This window comes from Cupressus sempervirens, chromosome 5 (genome assembly GCF_028749045.1).
Source record: "Cupressus sempervirens isolate cs-2001-9-10 chromosome 5, ASM2874904v1, whole genome shotgun sequence".
Taxonomy (NCBI): domain Eukaryota; kingdom Viridiplantae; phylum Streptophyta; class Pinopsida; order Cupressales; family Cupressaceae; genus Cupressus; species Cupressus sempervirens.
This window is the reverse complement of record NC_143122.1, coordinates 132077445-132098780: the sequence shown is the minus strand read 5'-3', so window position 1 is coordinate 132098780 and position 21336 is coordinate 132077445. Positions and strand designations below refer to the sequence as shown.

General features: G+C 36.5%; 1 pseudogene; it reads right to left on the bottom strand.

Annotated features, from left to right (window-relative positions):
* Nucleotides 1-303: 303 nt before the first annotated feature.
* Nucleotides 304-831, bottom strand: LOC149554848 (tRNA (guanine-N(7)-)-methyltransferase pseudogene; annotated as a pseudogene).
* Between the last annotated feature and the right edge of the window lie 20505 nt (nucleotides 832-21336).

The following is a 21336-nucleotide window of genomic DNA, read 5'->3' as shown; positions in this document are numbered from 1 at the left end:
ATATTGACCTCATAACCTATAGGCTTGACCCATAAAATTCTCAGTTTTACTACTTGTATATACACTTTGTCACACTAATAGATTTGGGAGTGTTTTGCGACGTCAATTTGCATTTGGCTTTTTTTTTTGCCTTATAGCCCGACGACGTCGCAATTGCGACATCGCCGGGCTATAAGGCAAAAAAAAAACAGGCGCATTGCTCATTATCTGTTGTCGCCGAATCGAGCTCCGCTGCCGCCGAGAATTATCACTGCCTCCGAATCGCCAAATCGAGCACCCAAGGTATGGAAAAGTTTCTATTGCTTATTTCTCCTCCTTTTTCCTTTTTATATGCTCTGGAAACAAACTCAGTAGGGACACTATAGAGATATTATCATAATGGCCTAGATTCACTTTTTGCAAAGCCAAAATTCTTTCTTTAACATACTCGCTTACCTTGTCGCGGAGCTCCATGCCTATCATCAGGGTCGATGGGAAAATGGGTGAAAGCTGCACCGGAAGCCCACCAAAGCCGCAGCCAATATTTGCAAACCAAATTTTCTTTTCTTGATTAGTTGAGGCAGAACATGCGTTCGTTGGTTTCAAATCCTTAGAGTTTGAGACTTCGTGTTCTTCTTGAGCTTCGCCATTAGGGTTAGGCGCTGGAGATTTGTTGTCTTGGAGATGTTTTTTGGAGAAATATGAAGGGAAATGGTCAGCATAATTGAATTGAGCCGGATAGAGAGGTACAGGAAAGTGCGAATCACTGAGAGGATTGCTGTGAGCTCGCGCTCTATAAAAATGCTTCCTTGGATGCTTCACGGACGCACAATTCTCTCTAGCATGCGACATTGCTCAAATTTGAGGGTTTTTCTTCACATTTCTTGACGAGATTGGAGAGAAGCTCTGTGGTGAAGAATGGCTGTTGCAGAACCTCCTGGATTAATGGCTTCCGTAACACGCCTCCCGTTGTCTTGTCATATTTCTTCAAGATCTTTGCAACCCCTGTGTAGTCATGGTCTCGCTCAACGGACAAATTTGACAAAATAGGGGTTTTGAATTTGAGAAAGGGGGAAAATTAGGGACATAGTCCATTATTAACCTTACATACCTCTGATAAACACATTCAAAAACCTTTTGTCTTTTTAGGAACCCCATATACATCTGATAAACACATTCGAAAGCATTTCATCTCTTTTGGAACTATTGGAATACTTTCAACAACATTAGTGATACTAGATGATGCTCCAATAGGTCCAAGGCAAATGTTGCAATGACTAATACAAAATGAAGGTGTTGCAATATTTAATGTAGAGAGTCCATTTGAACTTGATACTGGTATTGTGTTTTCTATGGAACAAATGAGAAGCAATTATTAGAAAATAAATAAAATATAAACTGTTCAAATGCAGGAAAAAATTAAATGAAAATTTATTGCTTGTTAAATATACTTTCAGATGTAAAATGGAGGTTTTTTAGTGTGTTGATATTTAAAAAATCACATTAAGTATTATTGCCGGCATGTTATCATTGTCTGTTTATTATGATTAGTATTATTTTTCTATCTTCTTTGTGTAATCAATCAACAATATTTTTCTTTCATGTCATTTTAAGTTAGTATTTAATGCTGAAACAATACAAATAAGGTCTTGAAGGATTGGAGAACAATGGAGTCTATTCGAACAATGTGTGAGAAGGTATATTTGAATTATTATATATTAATGTATATGATTTAGAGCTCTACTAGAATTGATGTTTTGTTTTTAGATTATAGGCTTGTAATTGAGCTATTAACAGTTTACAATACAGTTACAATTGGATTGAAAAAATGAATTACAAAACTGTCACATAAAATTAGATTTAAAATTTGATACATGCCCAAAAATCTTGAGGAAGATGTACCTTTAATTGTCAAAGCCAAAGGTTCTAGATATCTTGATGAAATTTGACAATCATCATTTGATTTTAAATGAGTTGAAGATTTTCCTTTAGAAAATGACTGGAACTGCTCCACATGCTCTAATATCTTACGAGCTGCCACTCCAGATTGTTGCGACACTAGAAGTTCATATGCCAACAAAACCCCCTGCTTCTCTGTTTCCATTGGTTTCTTGATAACTGCAATCAAAAGAAAGAAAGAAAACACTTCTATTATAATCTATGATATCAAGTAATGTGTACATGGATTTATAGAAACTTACAGCAATATAAGCATATTCGGTACTTCTCAAAAGAACTATTTAACTGTGTTACGAAGAAGACGTGCATACATGTTTCCTATAAGATTTCAATTTATGACCTCTCACCCATGTATTTAGCCTAAATGTATTAAATATAATAAATAAATAATTTATTTGATTGAATTGTTAAGTAGCTGATTGAAATGCACCAAAATTACCCAATGGGAAGTCAGAGCTTGTCCTTTGTCAATTCATCCTCAACGGCATATAAGAGCATCTCCCACTTTTTAACAGCTGAGATGCAAATTGTATCATGTCAACAACCAATATTTTATCTCAAATAGCCAGAATCAAAGGCAATCATGGAGGGGAAAATGTTGTGTTGCCCACTTGTCGTCCACCTGTAATTGGAAACTGTATGGGCGACCACTTAGATTCTGTAGTGCTTACAAGCACAATAAAAATATTCATGGAATAAAGGACACTATAACTTTTTAGCAATTTTAGAAGTAAAATAGGTATTCATATGGAGGAGATATTTCTTACATATTTAGTATTCATTCTTTTATAAATATGAACAGTACATTTAGTGGTGATTGCATTTAGAAGATGTTTATAGAAAAGAACATTAGATCTTGCTAACCTCTTTAAAGTGAGAGTTACCATCATCTATATCCCTTCTTGCCCTCTTCCTCATGTGATCTTGCTTTGCATTTTGCATGTTATTTGCTTCCTCTTCAACCTCTTTAAAAGTGCACTTCCTAGAGATATATGAGTTGAACCATTTTAGTGCATACTCTCTAAGAAGACAACTCTTTTCATTATCTCCTTTGCAACTGCCATTACCCTCTTTGAAATTCTTAACAGAGTTATTTCCTAATTTTGTTCTTTGTGCAATGTGATGCTACAGTAAATGTTTCTTCTTTGTTTGAAATCTAAATTTTATGTAGAATGAATGTATGTTTCCAAGTTTCCTCTTCTATTTCACAAAGATCACACCTTTTCCACTGTGGGTCTGAACTTTTTAGATGCAAATTGCTCGTCTAGATAAGCTTCATCAGGAAAAAAAATCAAACAACAGATATCCGCTGTTAAATTTTGTGGTTTCTAATTTGAACTGCCTTTTCTAATCCAGGTGATATGGCCTTTAGGAATACAGTTTTGCAACATCTCTCCAGCCAAAATTAAGCATTTTTACAAAAACAATTATTGGCGAATAATTGTATTATGATTTATTCGTGGTTTTCACAGTCTGTTCGATTTTCGTCCTGTAAAATAATCACTTGTCGTCGATTGGAAAAATTGGCTTCCAAAAAATTCATTAAATAGAATGCCAACCGAATCTTAGTCTTGAAATAATGTAGCTCAGAAATAATGGCCGACATTTGAAGACTTAAAACTTTTATTACTCTTAAATACAAAACCTTCATTTAAAATCTAAGTTTCCCTCTTTGTTTTCATCTCTCTTTTATTAATTTCGCCAATCAATTTTTTCAATCCTAAAGTTCATATATTTTCACTTTTATTTTTATTTTTATTTTTAGAGTTATTATTATTTTTAGTAATTTTATTATTCTAACTATTTATCAATAATAATAATATATATATTTTCTATTAAGACAGTTTAATAAATATCTACATCACGAGTTCAGAGTTCTGAAAAGAAGAAGAAAAAAAAGAGGACTTTTCACACCCCCTTGAATATATATAATTACAAAATTAGGGGGTGACGGTATCAGTTCTTTTTAACTAGCTATACTTAGACTACAATCCATTTTCATTACAAATATTAGCAAATTTATAATCTGAAAATTCACTATTGAAATTGACCCCATCCATCCTTGAAGTTGGACACCTCTGCGTGAGCCACTTGATCAGCTTCACTCTGTCTATTATCTTGATTGGGCATTGTATTCCAACCATCATGCTACACTAGTCCCTACTCTTCATGATTATGGACTAAACCTCCACCAGATTGCTAATCAGCTCCCTAACCAGATTGAACAACATCAACCTGATCCTCCTCTTGATTATACATATTTTCCCAACCTGTTTGAGGAAGCTCAGTTTGAGGGACATCTTGCAACTGACATTCACTAATATATTTGTTCAATTCGTCCATTTCTGTTGGAGCCAAGAAGGATTGGAATCTTGAAACATAGTTTGCAGCTTGAACTTGATCTTTCTTTATCATTAAACACCCTTCACAGATTAGCCTCATAAAGTTTGATCTTTTGATTTGAAGAACCAATGATAGTTGTGACATAATATTAAAATGGGTGAGTTTAAAATTAAACTCAGTAAGCTTACTCCTCTCGGCTTGAAAGATTTCTTTATTCCTGTCCTTCCATAGAATCCATAACACCTTAATAGTCAGAACAAACCAAAAACTATTGAATTTAGAATCAAATCTATCCACATATCCAGCAAGGATCTTTGACTAGGAAAAACTATTAATACAGTTCTACTTACATGGAGACCCCAAAAAAATAGACCATATCTTACGTGCATATAAACATTCAAAAAATAGGTACTCAAAAGACTCATGAACATTACAAATATTACAACACACAGGAGCAAGACCAATTGATGAAAGGACTTTCCCAAGAGCTAACTTCTTAAATAAGAGCAACCACTTGAAACAAAGTTTTTTTTTGGCTCTGCTTTACTTTTTGACATGTATTCATAGAAAAAAGAACAAATAGAAAAAGGCTTAATTTTCCCCCAACACCGAGACACCCTGACTATGAGAGAGGAGTCATTTTTCATACAGAGATAAACATTTTTGGTAGTACTTTCTGACAATAGATTACCATTAATCCATTTAATCTTCTTTAAGGATCCATTAGCATCTAACAATTCTTTTGGCTTACAACTAAGCATTGCTTTCTTAATAAGGGTATATGTCTTTTTCTACAAGTCAAGAATGTTAAATCTGTATTTGATATCCTCCCACTCCCTTAGCTGCCCACCATCCATAATGTCCTGTATCAACGAGATCCCCTTTAAGTTCCAAGCCTTGGCTAAACAACTCTGTGTTAAAGCCAAAGGTTTACCATTATAGGAAAGCCCCCACCAAATAGATCTATCTTTGACCAGATAGTGTGGAGGACCTCCTACTGCTCCAATTTGCAATATCCTCCTCTTCACATGCATAAAATAGAAATGAAAATGTTATAATCTATCATAACAATGGTCTTTATGTAATGCGTATACTACCATAGTCCATACACAATTTTTAAAGACTACAATCAAAATCTAGACTCATATAATTGTGATCTCTCTAGCACTATGATGTCATTTAATATGTCTTGCTAACACTTGTAAATTTTGTTCCTTTTGCCATGTCATATAATATGTCTTTCCTTGTAGATTATATGTTTTGAAATTGTTGTTAGGCCTTGTAGCTTGTATGATTTGATTGTTGGAGAGCTTCTACAGCTAAGCAAGAAGGCCATTGCACAAGTTATATAGCCGCACACTCATGTATGAAAATTGCATATTTTTTAATCTAATGTATATTTTAACTAGACTTTTAGCTTATATGTTTTGAAATTGTTGTTAGGCCTTGTAGCTTGTATGATTTGATTGCTGGAGAGTTTCTACAACCAAGCAAGAAGGCCGTTGCACGATTTATATAGCCGCGCACTTGGGTATGAAAATTGCATATTTTTTAGTGGCTTAATGTTGTAAGGTCTCTTGAAATAAGACCTTTAGGAGGTTGGTCAAAGTTTTACAAATAATCTTATCCAAAAATTTGCCTAGAGCAATTGATTGAATGTTATAAAAGGTGATTGGATTAAATGTCTTAGGAATAAAGTCAAAGAAAGTATTTTTTAAAATATTAAAGTATTTAGCTAGGTCTAAGAAAATTTGTGTACTTTTGATAGTTTTTCTTAGTTTTTGAAAGTTGTAGACCAAAGTTTTCATAGCCCAATTTTTGCTTCTGCAAAGAACGATCATGTCAGATAATATAAGTGAAGAACAAAACAGGGAGACAATCGCTAGATTGTGGTCTAACTTGAAAAGAAAAGGTGATGGAAAATGTTATTGTCCTTGAAAAATTTGTAAGGGCTTAAATCGTAGAAGACTGCTAATCAAAACAGCTAAGAGACATTGCAGGGAGAATGGTCACATTGAAGGGGGGCATGACTATCATCCACTAGTAATTCGTTCATTATATCATTTTAACAATTTATATACATATGAAATCACTTGATGATGAGTTGATGATCATGGTTTATTTATGTTAATCAATTTTATATAGGTTGATCTCCCCAGGGAAGTACATGATATGAACCACAAAAATTCGAAGAATATAGTTTTTGAAGTGGAGGAACATGGAGGTGCAAATATCCAAGGTGAAGACAATGATCCCATGGAAGATGACGATCATGCGCAAGAAAAAAAAATTGAAGATGATGGTATAAATACATTGATCCATGACACATTTAGTCCAATCATATCTGATGATGATGATGATGATAGCCTCGATGTACCTCTACTTGAGAAGGCATACGAGCCCCTATATAAAGACTCCCAAACAACTCTTCTCTCTATTGTATTGTTGTTGTTGAACTTGAAGGTTATGAGTGGTTTATCCAACATAACTATGTCATGTATGTTAAGGTATGTCATATATGTCTTTATAGTTAACAAAGGGTGAATAATGTACCACTAATATTGTTTATATTAACAACTTATATTTTTTCCTATAGATTGATAGGCGAGTTTCTGTTACCATCATCAAATATTCTACCTCGCTCATATCGAGAATTATCTACTATTATGAAAGATATTGGAATGGAGTATCAAGCAATACATGCTTGTCCCAATAATCATATTATATATTATAAAGAACATGAATTTGCAACACAATGCCCTGTATGTCATACGAGTAGATATCGAACAGATCAACTAACAAAAAAGGTGCCTCAAAAGGCTCTTTGTTACATCCCCATTATTCCACGGATGCGACAATTATTCAGGTGTAGTAGCTTGGCTCAATTTATGGATTATCATGCACGCAATAGAAGTCGAGATGACATTATTCGAATCCCTGCGGATGGTTCAGCATTTATGCACATAGAGGAAAAGTGGCAACACTTCAAAGAAGAACCTCGTAATCTCAGGCTTTCATTGGCAGCGGATGGTGTCAATCCATTTGGAGAGATGAGATCTGTTTACTCAGTGTGGCCTATTTTTGTTATCAACAATAACATTCCTCTGTGGATGTCAATAAAGAGGGAGCACATTATGTTGGCAATGATTGTTCCAGGTATCTTATCATTTGATAGTTATTAATTTACATGTACTTACAAATCTTGCAGTAAAATGGTCACAATAATTATGTAATGTTATTGTTCATTCAAGTAGGTAAATATCAAGTTAAAGATATGAATGTATATATTGAGCCTCTTATCGACGAGTTGGTGGAGTTATGGAACAGTGTCACTATGTATGACGTGTCTAGACCAATAGGACAAAGACAATTTCAATTCCATGCAATACTTGCATGGACAATACATGATGCCCCAGGGCTAACACATTTTTGTGGTATGTTATAGTGAATTGAAGTTGCGCACAATAATTCATTAATGTATAAAAATCAACATATTTAATAATCCAATTATATCATTATCTTGTAGGTCTTCAAACAAAGGGAAAATTTGCATGTCTAGTTTGTGGTCCAAAAATGAAATCTCGTCATTCAAAAAGTTTAAGAAAGAAAGTGTTTGATGAGTGTAGACACTTCCTCCACAAGAATCATAAGTATCAAAGTACGGAAAAACATCTTTTCAATGGGAAAGAAGAGACTACATCAAAGCCACGAAGAATGACACCTCGCCTATGGAAGTTGGAATATAATAGAATTAATTGTCGAGGTAATGTCATTCCACCTAATGGTTTATGTTTGTAATTTATATATTTCTATTATGATTTTTGTTTACTAATTGTGTAATTGATGATCGTGAAGGTCGTCAAGGCAGTACTGACAACCTTCCAAAGGGACTAAAAAGCTATCCCAAACAATTTAGCAGGTTGCCCTACTACGAGCACTTACAAATTGTGCATTTGTTTGATTCTATGAATATTGGAAAGAATATAATAGAGACATTGTGGAAAATATTGGATGGAAGGCGTGACAAAGAAAAAATTGTCAAAATTTGTAATGACATTCATGAATCCAATCATGCATTGAAGAATTTCATTCACTCAAATAGCAATAGAGATCAGATTAATATAAGTGCCCTTCCTTGGTTATTAACGGAGCAACAAAGTGATGCCATAAAAGAAGTCATACGAAAAATTCGATTTCCCACAGGATTTGCTGCGAACATAAACAATCTCATATAAAAAAAAAGTGAATTTAGGCCAGGGCTCAAAACGCATGATTGGCATACTTTCATCAAGGTAAGTTATGTTCTTCTGTATTTACAATATATTCATAAACTACGTGTACTGTTTGTTATGTTATGTTAGAAAACAATGAAATGATTGGTTTATAATTACTATAGTACGTGCTTCCTCTATCTCTCCCAGAGCCCTTCAACAATAACATCAAACAAGTGATATACGATCTTGGAAAATACATGAGGTAAGCAGTAATATCTATTCAATTTGTTGTATATATTTATTATATTCGTGATTTGTTTTTCTTGCTATGTAATCTATTGTATATTATTTTGTAAAGTCTCGTATCTATATATTTTTTGTGACTTGAATCTCTTAATGTAGGTGGTTGTCATCTAAAGAAATCCATAAAGAAGATATAAACTATTGGAACAGAAGAATTCCTCATTTACTGTGTGAAATGCAAAAGTGTCTACCTCCAACTTTTTTCAATGCACAGGAACACTACCTCATACACCTAGTTGAGGAGATTGAATTGTGTGGACTTGTACACAGTAGGTCAATGTGGATGGTTGAGAGGCACTTGAAATATTTGAAGGCTTTGGTTTGACAAAGAGCACATCCTGAGGGTTCTATGGTAGAGGGATATATGGTATACCAGACTATGGTGTACATTACTGAATATCTCCCTAAGTTTGCATCAAATATCCGTGTAGATCAGATTTGGGATCTTGAGCCTTTTAAAAAATTAGAAGGGCAGTACTTGAATGGGAAAGGTACATTGAGGAAAGTGAAAGGTTCTTGACAGTGGGATGCACTACATTTGTATATTGCAAACAGTCTTGATTGGATGACGGTATAGATTGAACAATGTCAACATTCTGGTCGGACATTAACATGGGAAGGTGTATCTTCATTGGTTAAAGAAGCTCATTGTAATGGAGATTCCAATGTTACGCAAAGGGAAATAGATTTAGCATGTGGTTTAAGAGATTTCCAGGTACGTACAAATTTATTAATCACCCGTATGTTTATCAACTCCTGATACAATAATTTTAACATGTTTCACATATTCTTGCAGGTTAAACACCACAAGGCTATGTTCTGTAATGGTCAAAAATTTCGCGTCAAAGTGTTGGATGACATGAAGAAAACTTGTGATTCAGGAATAACTGCAGTCTTTCAAGTGACTAATATTTCATCTAGAAATGACTTACATCCTCGAGAGTCTGAAAATCGATACTATGGCATTTTGGATGATATACTAGACTGTGATTTTAGTTCCTTCAAATTAGTACCCTTCATTGTCAAATGGTACAAGCTACAACTTAATCCAAATTGATGCAGGAGCATCCAGAGGTATAAGGGCAATCCTGTGTCACCCAAAAAAATGTACTTAGACTTAGTTTCTATTTTATGTCTTTGCATTTTTGGATACCCATTTGGCTCAAATAAAGGTTCCAACTCTCATAGTTCAACTATCAGTGCATTTAAAAATCCCGAAAAAATAGGAACATGCAATTTGGCCATCATTTTGGTGACCTAGAAGGTGTGACTTGGCCAGATGAATGTAATCAAGATTTAGAGCATTCCAGAAAAAGAATCAGGTCAAAAGGCCCCACGGTTTGAAAGTTATTGCAGTTTTTCGGGTTTTGGAGACCCCCTAAGAATGCTTCAAAGTCAGGTTTGGGGCATTAAATGACCTTGAAAAGGGTCAAAAAATGGGGGATGAGCGAAGCTTGTCCATAGAGCTATAGAGCACTTTGAGAGCTTTCCAAAAATGTAAACGGTTCGTCAATCGGAGTTACGGTTCAAAAGTTATGCCACCCGGAAGTTCGGCTACCGTTTCTGAATTCTTCTAGAATTGCACCGACTTCTAACACAGCTTTTAGAACCTTCTATTTTGTCGGTGGATGCCTACTAGAACTTTCTAGAATGTACTCCTAGCCCTTAACCCTCCGGGGTCTATTTAAGGAGATTTCTGGCATTGTAAAAGGCAGTTCGGATTGGAGCTTGAGAGGAGGTGCTAAAAGGAGAAATATTCTCCAGATTTATGCTATTGTAAGCCCGCAGGGCATGTTTTGAGTTTATTTTCTCTGCACTATTTGTACTAGCTTATTTTCTCAGTTAATATAATTTCCCCTTTCTATTGTGTCTATTCTGGTTGTTGGGTTGTGTCCCCATCAAGTGGTATCAGAGCGGGTTTTCCTGAGTGTGTAGACAGAGCGCCGACTGTGAGGCAGTTTGCACCAGGACTGTGTGGTTGTGGGTTTGAGTTAGAAGATGTCTCCACGAAGAGAGCATGGTGGAAGGGCCAGAGCTATTGATCCTGAGGAGGTTAGAGCCCTCCAGAGACAGGTACAAGCATTGCAAGAGGAGCTTCGTAGAGGAGCAAATATTGTCGCAGATGACAATAGTGAGGATGACAATGAAGAGGAAGTAATGGAAGTTGACGGGGAAGTTCTGAATCCTATAGAGGAAAGGCTTTTTAGGGCCATTTCTAGGTTTGGGAAAAGACCTACAATTGAAGTGGGTATATTTTCGGGAAATTTGAAACCAGATGAGTTGATCGATTGGATCAATGAACTGGACGAATACTTTGAATATGAGGATATAAGGGACCCAGATAGGGTTAAGTTTGCAAAGGCCAAACTAAAAGGCCATGCCAAAATCTGGTGGCAAGAGGTTCAACTGGAAAGACTTAGAAGAGGAAAGGAGAAGATCACAAGATGGGATCGCATGGTGGACAAATTGAAGAAGTAGTTCATTCCTGTGGACTACGAGCTTGATCTGTTTAAGAAGATGCATGGGTTAAAGCAAGCAAGAAGATCAGTCCAAGAATATACAGAGGAGTTTTACCGACTCCTGATTAGAGCGGGGCATGCAGAAGCAAATAAGGAGAAGGTTTCTCGTTATATCAGTGGGTTACGACCTAGCATCCAGGAGGAACTAAGTCTGGTAAGAATGACCAGCGTTGAAGAAGCATACCAGTTTGCCCTACGAGTTGAAGAGAAGCTGAGTAAAAGGTTTAAAGGAAGACAAAGAGGGCGTGGTCAAGGAGGAAGGGGAAGTGGTAGATCATCTGGAGGCCGCAATGAAACTCAAAAGAAAAATGAAGATGAGGGTACTAGCAGGAACCAGAGGAATGAGGGTTTCAACCGCTTCCGTGATCAAGATTTTGGAAACCAAAGAGGAAGAGGTAGAGGACGTGGACAGGGAAGAGGAGGCTTCCGTGGTACCTGTTTCCATTGCAATGAAGAAGGTCATCGTGCCTTTGAATGCCCTCAATGACAAGGAAGGACAGATAGGAGAGCTGAGGGCCAAGCTAGGGTTGCTCATGTGGATGAGGATGCACAATCATCACATTCAGAGGATGCAGAAAGAGGAGAGGCCTTGGTAAATGAAAGAGTCCTATTAAGTGAGAATGAACCAAGGCAACGGAGGAGTTTGTTCCATACCAGATGCAAGTGTGAGGATAAATGTTGTGATGTGATCATTGATGGTGGTAGCACTGATAACTTGGTATCCGAAGAGATGGTCTCTAAGCTGAAGCTCAAGAGGGAGAAACATCCCCAGCCCTATCGGATTTCTTGGGTAAAAGATGATCATAAGGTCCTGGTAAGTGAACAATGTTTAGTAAAATTCAAAATTGGTAGTTACCATGATGAAGTCCTCTGTGATGTTATTTCGATGGATGTTTGCCATCTATTGTTGGGTAGACCATGGCAGTTTGATAGACATGCAATACATGATGGACATGCAAACACATACTCTCTGACAAAGGATGGAGTTCGCCACAAATTGAAGCCCATGAAAAAGGAAGGTGAAAAGGTATGTAGCAGTGCTAGGATTTGTCTTGTTGATGGAAGGAAGTTTTTAGATGGCATGAAACATCAGCGCATGTGCTATGATTTGATTCCTAGAAAAGATAAAGAAGGTAGTAGTGAAATACCATTGGAAGTTTCAGATTTACTAGGAGAATTTGGAGATATTATCTTTGATAATGTTCCAGATGGATTGCCACCAGTAAGGCAAATCAGTCATCAAATAGATCTGATTCCAGGAGCTAGTTTGCCTAACAAGGCTGCTCACAGGATGACTCCTACTGAAACAAAGGAGCTAAATAGATAGGTTCAGGAGCTGTTGAGGAAGGGCTTGATTCGAGAGAGCCTGAGTCCATGTGCAGTACCTATAGTACTTGCACCAAAAAAGGATGGAGAGTGGAGGATGTGTACAGATTCCCGAGCTATAAATAGGATAACCATCAAGTACCGATTTCCTTTGCCAAGGATGGATGATCTTATGGACTGCTTGAGTGGAGCTGAGTACTTCACAAAGATAGATCTGAAGAGTGGCTATCATCAGATATGGATTCGAGAAGGAGATGAGTGGAAAACAGCCTTCAAGACCAAGGAGGGTCTTTATGAGTGGTTAGTCATGCCCTTTGGATTGACGAACGCCCCAAGCACCTTCATGCGGCTCATGAATGAGGTACTTAAGAAGTTCTTGGGAAAATTTGTTATTGTCTATTTGGATGATATTTTAATTTTCAGCAAGACTTTGGAAGAACATTTACTGCATATTCGTAGTGTCCTTGAAAGGCTAAGGGAAGAGAAACTGTTAATTAATCTAAAAAGGTGTGTCTTTGCAAAAAGGGAGTTAGTCTATTTGGGATTTGTTATATCACCTGAAGGTCTCAAAATGGATCCAAAGAAGGTAAAAGCCATCTTGGAATGGCCTACTCCAAGGTCTGCTACTGAGGTAAGATCATTCCATGGTCTGGTTAGTTTTTACAGGAAGTTTATTAAGAATTTTAGTGGCATATGTGCACCTCTAACTGATACAATAAGAGGGGATAGAAAAGAGTTCAAATGGACTGCAGCAGCTGCAAGAAGTTTTGAATTGCTGAAGAAGAAGGTGACTGAACAGCCTGTGTTGGCACTTCCAGATTTCAGAAAAGTATTCCAGGTGGACTGTGATGCTAGTGGTAGCGCTATTGGGGCTGTATTAAGCCAAGAAGGTAAGCCTATTGCATATTTTAGTGAAAAATTGAATGATGCAAAGAAGAAGTATTTTGTTTATGATCAAGAGTTCTATGCAATAGTTCAGGCCTTAAAGAAATGGAGGCATTATTTATTGCCAAAGGAATTTGTTTTGTATACTGATCATCAGGCATTACAGTACCTAAATAGCCAAGGTAAATTGAATCAGAGGCATATGAAGTGGGTAGAATTCTTGCAGAGTTATACATTTGTGTTGAAGCATAGAAGTGGAAAATCTAATAGGGTTACAGATGCATTAAGTAGGAGACAGCTATTGCTTACAACAATGCAGGTTGAAGTAGTTGGGTTTGATGAACTCAAGAATTTGTACCCTGAGGATCCTGATTTTGCTGAAGCATGGAAAGCTTGTAAAGAACCTGTTGCTGTAGATAGAACCAAGTGGTTAGACTATTTGATTCAGGATGGCATGTTGTTCAAAGGTAGTCAATTGTGCATTCCAAGGAGTTCCATGAGGGAAAATCTGATTAAAGAGAAACACAGTGGAGGGATGGCAGGACATTTTGGTCGGGATAAGACCATTGCCATTCTTAGAGAACATTATTTTTGGCCTCAAATTACACAGGATGTGAAGAAGTTTGTACAGAGTTGCTAGGTTTGGCAAGTTGCCAAGGGGTTTAGTCAAAATACTAGCCTATATCAGCCATTGCCTGTTCCATCAAGGCCATGGGAGGACATAAGTATGGATTTTGTTCTTGGATTGCCAAGGACACAAAGGGGTAATGACTCAGTATTCATGGTGGTTGATAGGTTCTCCAAAATGGCACATTTCATTCCATGCCATAAAACTCATGATGCTGTCCATATTGCAGACTTGTTTTTCAAAGAGGTGGTAAGACTACATGGTCTTCCAAGGAGTATAGTTTCTGACCGAGATACTAAATTTGTGGGGTATTTCTGGAGGACATTGTGGAAGAAGTTGAGAACAGACTTTAAATTCAGTTCCACGCATCACCCACAGACTGATGGCCAAACAGAAGTGGTAAATAGAAGTCTGGGCAATTTGCTGAGATGTTTAGTTGGAGATAAGCCTAAGGGATGGGATTTGATTCTACCATAGGCAGAGTTTGCTTATAATAACTCTGTAAATAGGAGTACTGGAAAATCACCATTTCAAATTGTATATGGGAATAGCCCAAGGACTGCACCAGAATTGAGGAAGATAGAACAAGGGGAGAGAACAAGTGTTGAAGCTGAGGATTTTGCTGAACAGATCAAGTGTCTACATGAGGAGGTTCAAGCACACATTATCAAGATGAATCAAGAGTATAAAGCTAGGGCTGATCAAAGGAGAAGACATAAGGAATTCCAAGTAGGGGATCTTGTCATGGTGCACTTACGAAAAGAAAGATTTCCAGTTGGTACTTACAACAAGCTGAAAATGAAGAAATTTGGCCCCTGCAAAATTTTGAAGAAACATAACTCAGGAAATGCATATGAGGTGGAGCTGCCAGATGGTATTCACATTTCTCCCATTTTCAACATTGCAGATTTGACAGAGTATCATGATGATGGTGCAGATGAGGAGCTGGTTTTAGAGCCATGTCCAATTCCTGCTTCTAAGAAGGAGGAGATAGAAGACATTCTAGATCATCGTGTGGGTAGGAGTACCAGAAACAGGCAGTATGAAGAGTATTTGGTCAAATGGAAAGGACGACCGATCGAAGACTCAACTTGGATTTCAGCAGCTGAGGTTTCCCATTTGGGATTTCCTCTACCATCCATAAAGTGACAGGGTCACTTTTCAATCTACCCTAGGTGTCTGATGCAGGAGCATCCAGAGGTATAAGGGCAATCCTGTGTCACCCAAAAAATGTACTTAGACTTAGTTTCTATTTTATGTCTTTACATTTTTGGATACCCATTTGGCTCAAATAAAGGTTCCAACTCTCATAGTTCAACTATCAGTGCATTTAAAAATCCCGAAAAAATAGGAGCATGCAATTTGGCCATCATTTTGGTGACCTAGAAGGTGTGACTTGGCCAGATGAATGTAATTGAGATTTAGAGCATTCCAGAAAAAGAATCAGGTCAAAAGGCCCCATGGTTTGAAAGTTATTGCAGTTTTTCGGGTTTTGGAGACCCCCTAAGAATGCTTCAAAGTCAGGTTTGGGGCATTAAATGACCTCGAAAAGGGTCGAAAAATGGGGGACGAGCGAAGCTGGTCCATAGGGCTATAGAGCGCTTCGAGAGCTTTCCGAAAATGTAAACGGTTCGTCAATCGGAGTTACGGTTCAAAAGTTATGCCACCTGGAAGTTCGGCTACCGTTTCTGGATTCTTCTAGAATTGCACCAACTTCTAACGCAGCTTCTGGAACCTTCTATTTTGTCGGTGGATGCCTACTAGAACTTTCTAGAATGTACTCCTAGCCCTTAACCCTCCGAGGTCTATTTAAGGAGATTTCTGGCATTGTAAAAGGCAGTTCGGATTGGAGCTTGAGAGGAGGTGCTAAAAGGAGAAATATTCTCCAGATTTATGCTATTGTAAGCCCGCAGGGCATGTTTTGAGTTTATTTTCTCTGCACTATTTGTACCAGCTTATTTTCTCAATTAATATAATTTCCCCTTTCTATTGTGTCTATTCTGGTTGTTGGGTTGTGTCCCCATCACAAATGATCCTGATAGAACTGTTATTGAACATGATAATGGATTTACAATGGTTAATACAAGGTCGTTTGAGCCAGTTGGGGATGAGCCCTATGTTCTTCCAAGCCAATGTGAGTAGGTATTTTACTCAGAGGTTCCACATAAACTGGGTTGGTCATTTTTTGTTAGACATGAACCGAGAGGAAGGCTAATAAAGTATAATGCGATGGAAGAAGAAGATATCAAAGAAGTAGAAGATGATGTAGATGTTGCTACTGATGATGACGATGAAGATGAAGATGATATTGATGTTGATGATGATGATGTTGATGATGATGATGACGACGATGATGGTGAGGATGATGATGATGACGAGGATGATGATGATGATGATGACAAGGATGATGATGATGACGAGGAGGATGATGATGATGATGACGATGACGACAACGAGAATGATGATGATGAAATTTAGAGGTATGCTAATAGAAATAGAATAGAATACTGCTAATCTAAATTAACTATTAATCTAAATTAATTAAATAAAACTATTTAAAACACATATTGATGCGTGAATGTATTGAGCCTTATTTTCTTTTAGGTCAAAAGCATTTGTAAGTGTTTAGTTTAGAAAAGGGAATTCATTAAATATCTATAAAAGGGAGTTGTAACTAGAATAATATCTATAATGTGAGCCTGATTTAAGTGTTATATTGTGTACCTTTTAATGTTTTTAATTTTTATTTGATGCTTATGATGGATGTGATTATGATTATGATGTGATTATACTCATGATAATTGAATTACATTTGCAGGAAACTGAACCCCTTTCAGGAGCATCCCGCATAGTCTCATGGATCGACAGGTATAAGTCAATACTCCTTATAGATAGTCTATTTAATACACTTATCAATAGTAAGATTGATGTCTTCTAAGATCTCTCCCATTTGCAGGTAGTAGCGAATAGGTATTTGTCAGAAGTGTCTTCCTTGAGTGAGGGAAATATAGGAATAGAAGAGGAAAGTGAGACATGCAGTTTATCTAGAATAGGGAGATTAACTAGAGGTCAAAGGACTAGAAGGAAATTCAATAAATGCATGAAATTTTTCCTTGCTCAAGGGGGGTCATGTTCTTATGATGATGAGACAGAAGGCAAAATCGATGTGCCCTTGAGGTACCAACATCTACAGAAACATTGGGTACCCAAGGAACTTCCTCCAATAAACACTGATTTTTGTGTTAACGAGAGGATATATCACATAGTACCATCATCATTACATGGTTTGGGCCTATTTTCTATGGACGGCATAAAGGTGTCTTACAACAAAGTTTCTGAATTGATGGAGTATGTTGGACCATGTTATGATTACAAAAGTTGGATGCATATTGTTCAATATAAAAAAAGTATGCATAGGTATGCCCTCTCAGCAAATTATATACAACAGCAAGACAATAATCAAAGTAAAAGTGTGGCTATATACATTGATGGAAGGCCAAAAGCAACAGGGAATATTGCGGGTTTTATAAATAGTACATGACCCAGGTCAACTATAAAGCAACCCAATTGCATATTTGAGGCGCGCGAGGGAAATCGTGTATTCATTTGTGCGTTAAAATCAATACGTGTAGGGGAAGAGCTTCTTATTGATTACAATTTGAACCGCATAGATACAAATGAGGCTACTATCATGGGGGTGGTACATACTATTAAACCAACTTCTAATCAATGATTCCAACATACCATTTAGTCAATAAATTTTTGGCTAACATTTTTATACTTGATCTTTGACTCAGGGGCACAATATGGAGCAACCGCTTGGAGGAGATGCTAGCAATGTTCCCGGCTCATCTACACATGAGTAGGTAAAACTCATTTTAATTGTGCAAACTAGATAGAAGCAGAATGTTATTTTTTTAATGTCGTTTTCTTCATTGTTTTGCAGTAATTTTGATAATACTAATACTATTGTTGTCACAGAGGGCCAGTGGTCGGAGGGAGGGAAAGGAACCTGCACTCCCTCAATAGTCCACCCCTCAGGAGGACCCATTTTATATTGGTTTAGCAGAGAAATTATATGTTTAGCAACCATTAAGCCTACTACTCAGGAAATAAAAAATAGGGCATCTAAATTTTTGCACACCTCTGAAACTTTAAAAGTAAGTATTAATGAAATTTTTAATTATAACAAGAGTTCAATAATAGTTTTTATGTTATGCTCTTTTATGCCATTAATTAAAATATGGATGTGTTGTCTTTACAGAGTTTTTTGCGTGATTTCGAGCCCCATTCCCATGATGAGGGTGCTGCAGGTGGTTCAGGTAGATCGCATGTTCCATTCCCCACTTGTGTTTTCCATTGAATATAGATAGAAATTATCATAATAATTGACAATACATGCAATTAAGACTGAATTTATGCACGCGTTCTATATTTATGCATGCTCTAAAAATTTTATTCTTTAGCTTCATATCCTATGATGACACCACCTCCATCCAGGACAACCACAAATCTCTTTCTGACTGCTGAGTCGACAACACACAGTTTACAGGCATCGACTGTTGCACCATCTACTGGTACACAAATCCCTCTTTTTCTCTCTTTTGTCATGCACATGGTGTCAATGTATAATAAAGGAACAATTGATTTGCAATATCTTTCATTTTTACATTTAAAATATTCAAAATGTAGCAAATGAAATTATTTATCCCAAATAGAAACAAAATGAAATGACTTATCCCAAACAGAAGCACAAATGAAATGACATTCCCTAACAGAAACACAAATGAGAAGCTGTGCCTGGTTTGCAAATAGTAGAATGTAATCATAAAGGAGAAACTGATATGTTTGAAAGCTTAAAATAAAAAAAAAAGCTTTAGAACTTAGAAACAAAATAGTCAACAAAATGTTCTGTTGATATTAGGCATTAAATGCCAAGGTGAAAGGCAGGATGTATTACAGAATCTACAGAACAGATTAGAGTTGAATCTGGGACCCAGAATTTATTTTCTCTTTGAAGATTTAGCCTCTTTAATAGGTTAGCTAAAAAATCTGTCATGTGCGCAATCTCACAAGTATGCTGCAAAATAGCACAATCTCTAGCAGAAGGGTACAAAGATGAGGTAAAGTTAAACAATGGCAAGAGACAACACCTTTGCCGCAAAATATATGAAATGAAGTCCCTTTCAAAGTCACTAATGTTGTCCAACACTTGCTGTTAAAATATATTAAAAAACAAAATGGCGAGTTTGATTACTTACAGCTAGAAATACAGAATTGAGCAGTGCCACAAATGTGGGCACCAATCAACAGAGACAGAAACAAACAATGAAATACCTTTACAAATTTGATTCCATTCTTTTCATTTGAGATTAGGGTAAGCATAATTGTTGTTTTTTTTATACTTTTCTTTAATTTATTTGTAATTTATAACGTGTTTAGATGTAATTTGAAATAATAGATTTAGTCATTTAATGATGAAGAACCAAAGGGATCAGAGCTTTAAACTATCTTTGTATCGCTATCCACTTTATCGGTATGTACAAGGATACTTTCAGCATTTTAGGATATGGGTAACCCTTAATGCCCAACGAGCAAGGAGATGGTTGAATTGATGTCTCTTTTGAATTGACTTGATTAGTTAGTTGATGTTGATTGTTGGAACAACTAATAATAAAAGAGGGTGATCCTTGCAGATGTAGATAAAGTAAAAAACCCATTTCTCTTTGCAATAAATATCTCCAAATTTCTCTTTGCAATAATTTATCTGAAATAGGTTAATTTATCTAAACTTATGAAACTTTTTGCAATAGGAGCTACAGCATCATTCCCTGGATGTTCCAATGTTCCTAGCACGGGAACGGTGAAGGATGTCATATTGATCGTCAGCGACAATGAAGGCATTCCATTAAAAGTAGCCAAAGTTCCAAGTACTTTAAAGTTATTATTCTATAGTGATATAATAGTAATTTAGTTTTTGATCACTCTTCATCGACTAATGATCCCATGATTTTTTTGTAGGGAATGATGTTTTTTGGAAAAAACTTGGTGATGAGTGTTTGCAAATATTTGGGCCCACCGTGCATACCTGGTAGAACATCATATCCTAACTAAAACCCCAAACCACTATTTTGATTTCATATCATTACTAGAATAGTTTTCTTTTTCATCCATTTCTTGAACTATATTAAAGGTAGCTTCACTTCAGTTATGAGTCTAACATGTTTTTTTTTACTTAAAAGGTGGAATCAACAAGACAAAAAATTGAAGGATGATCTTCTAGAGAGCATGACCCAACTCTTTGGACCTCGTGCATTCGAGAGAAACAAGCTCCTTGAAAAAGCTGGTTTATGTTTGAAGTATATTAGGGACCAGTACAGAAAAAATTTACGGGATAACCCTAGGTACGAGCGTCCGCCCTATGTTCCTGAGGCTGAGTGGCAGGCTCTGATTTTGGATGGAAAGTATAAAGCTGACAAGAAAATTACAATTACACTAGTAGAGAGTACATCGCCAAGGTATGTGATACTGTTGAGAATGTAATTATGTACTAATTAACCTCTATATTTATATTATCTAACATATTTCAAACTTTTCATAGATTGCCTGACACATCAAAGGAAACAAAGGCAAGACTAGAAAAGCACGGGACACACAAGCTCAGCTCTGGTGGTTTTCCAAAACTTCAAGCATGAGTTGTAAGTATTCTTGATCATCAACTTTTGCAACTTTTGTATTTCCTTTTGATATTTTAACTACCCTCCATTGGTTGATGAAACAATGCAAGTAAAATTCACCATACCATGTAAAAATGCAAGGCTGAGAGTTCAAGAGATGCCTCACAAAAGAGGATAAGAGAATTGGCTTCCAACAAGGCTATAGAGCCGTGGCTGAATGGCTACAATCTAAAATTAGTGTGGAAGGTTTTAATAATGATGCATCTGAGCCATAGGTAAATAAGCTAAATGAAATTTATTTCAAATTGAATACTTTACCAATTAGTCTATTTGATGTTAAGAAAGCAATGATAAAAATGCATAGGATGTTGGAATGCAGCCTGACGATCCTTCTACACAATCTGTGAATGCTGAAGGTTCGCATGATGTGCATCCCAGTGGTGGAGGTATGCATTTGCTATTAAATTTTTTATATGTAATTGCAATTGGTGTTTGGATTAATG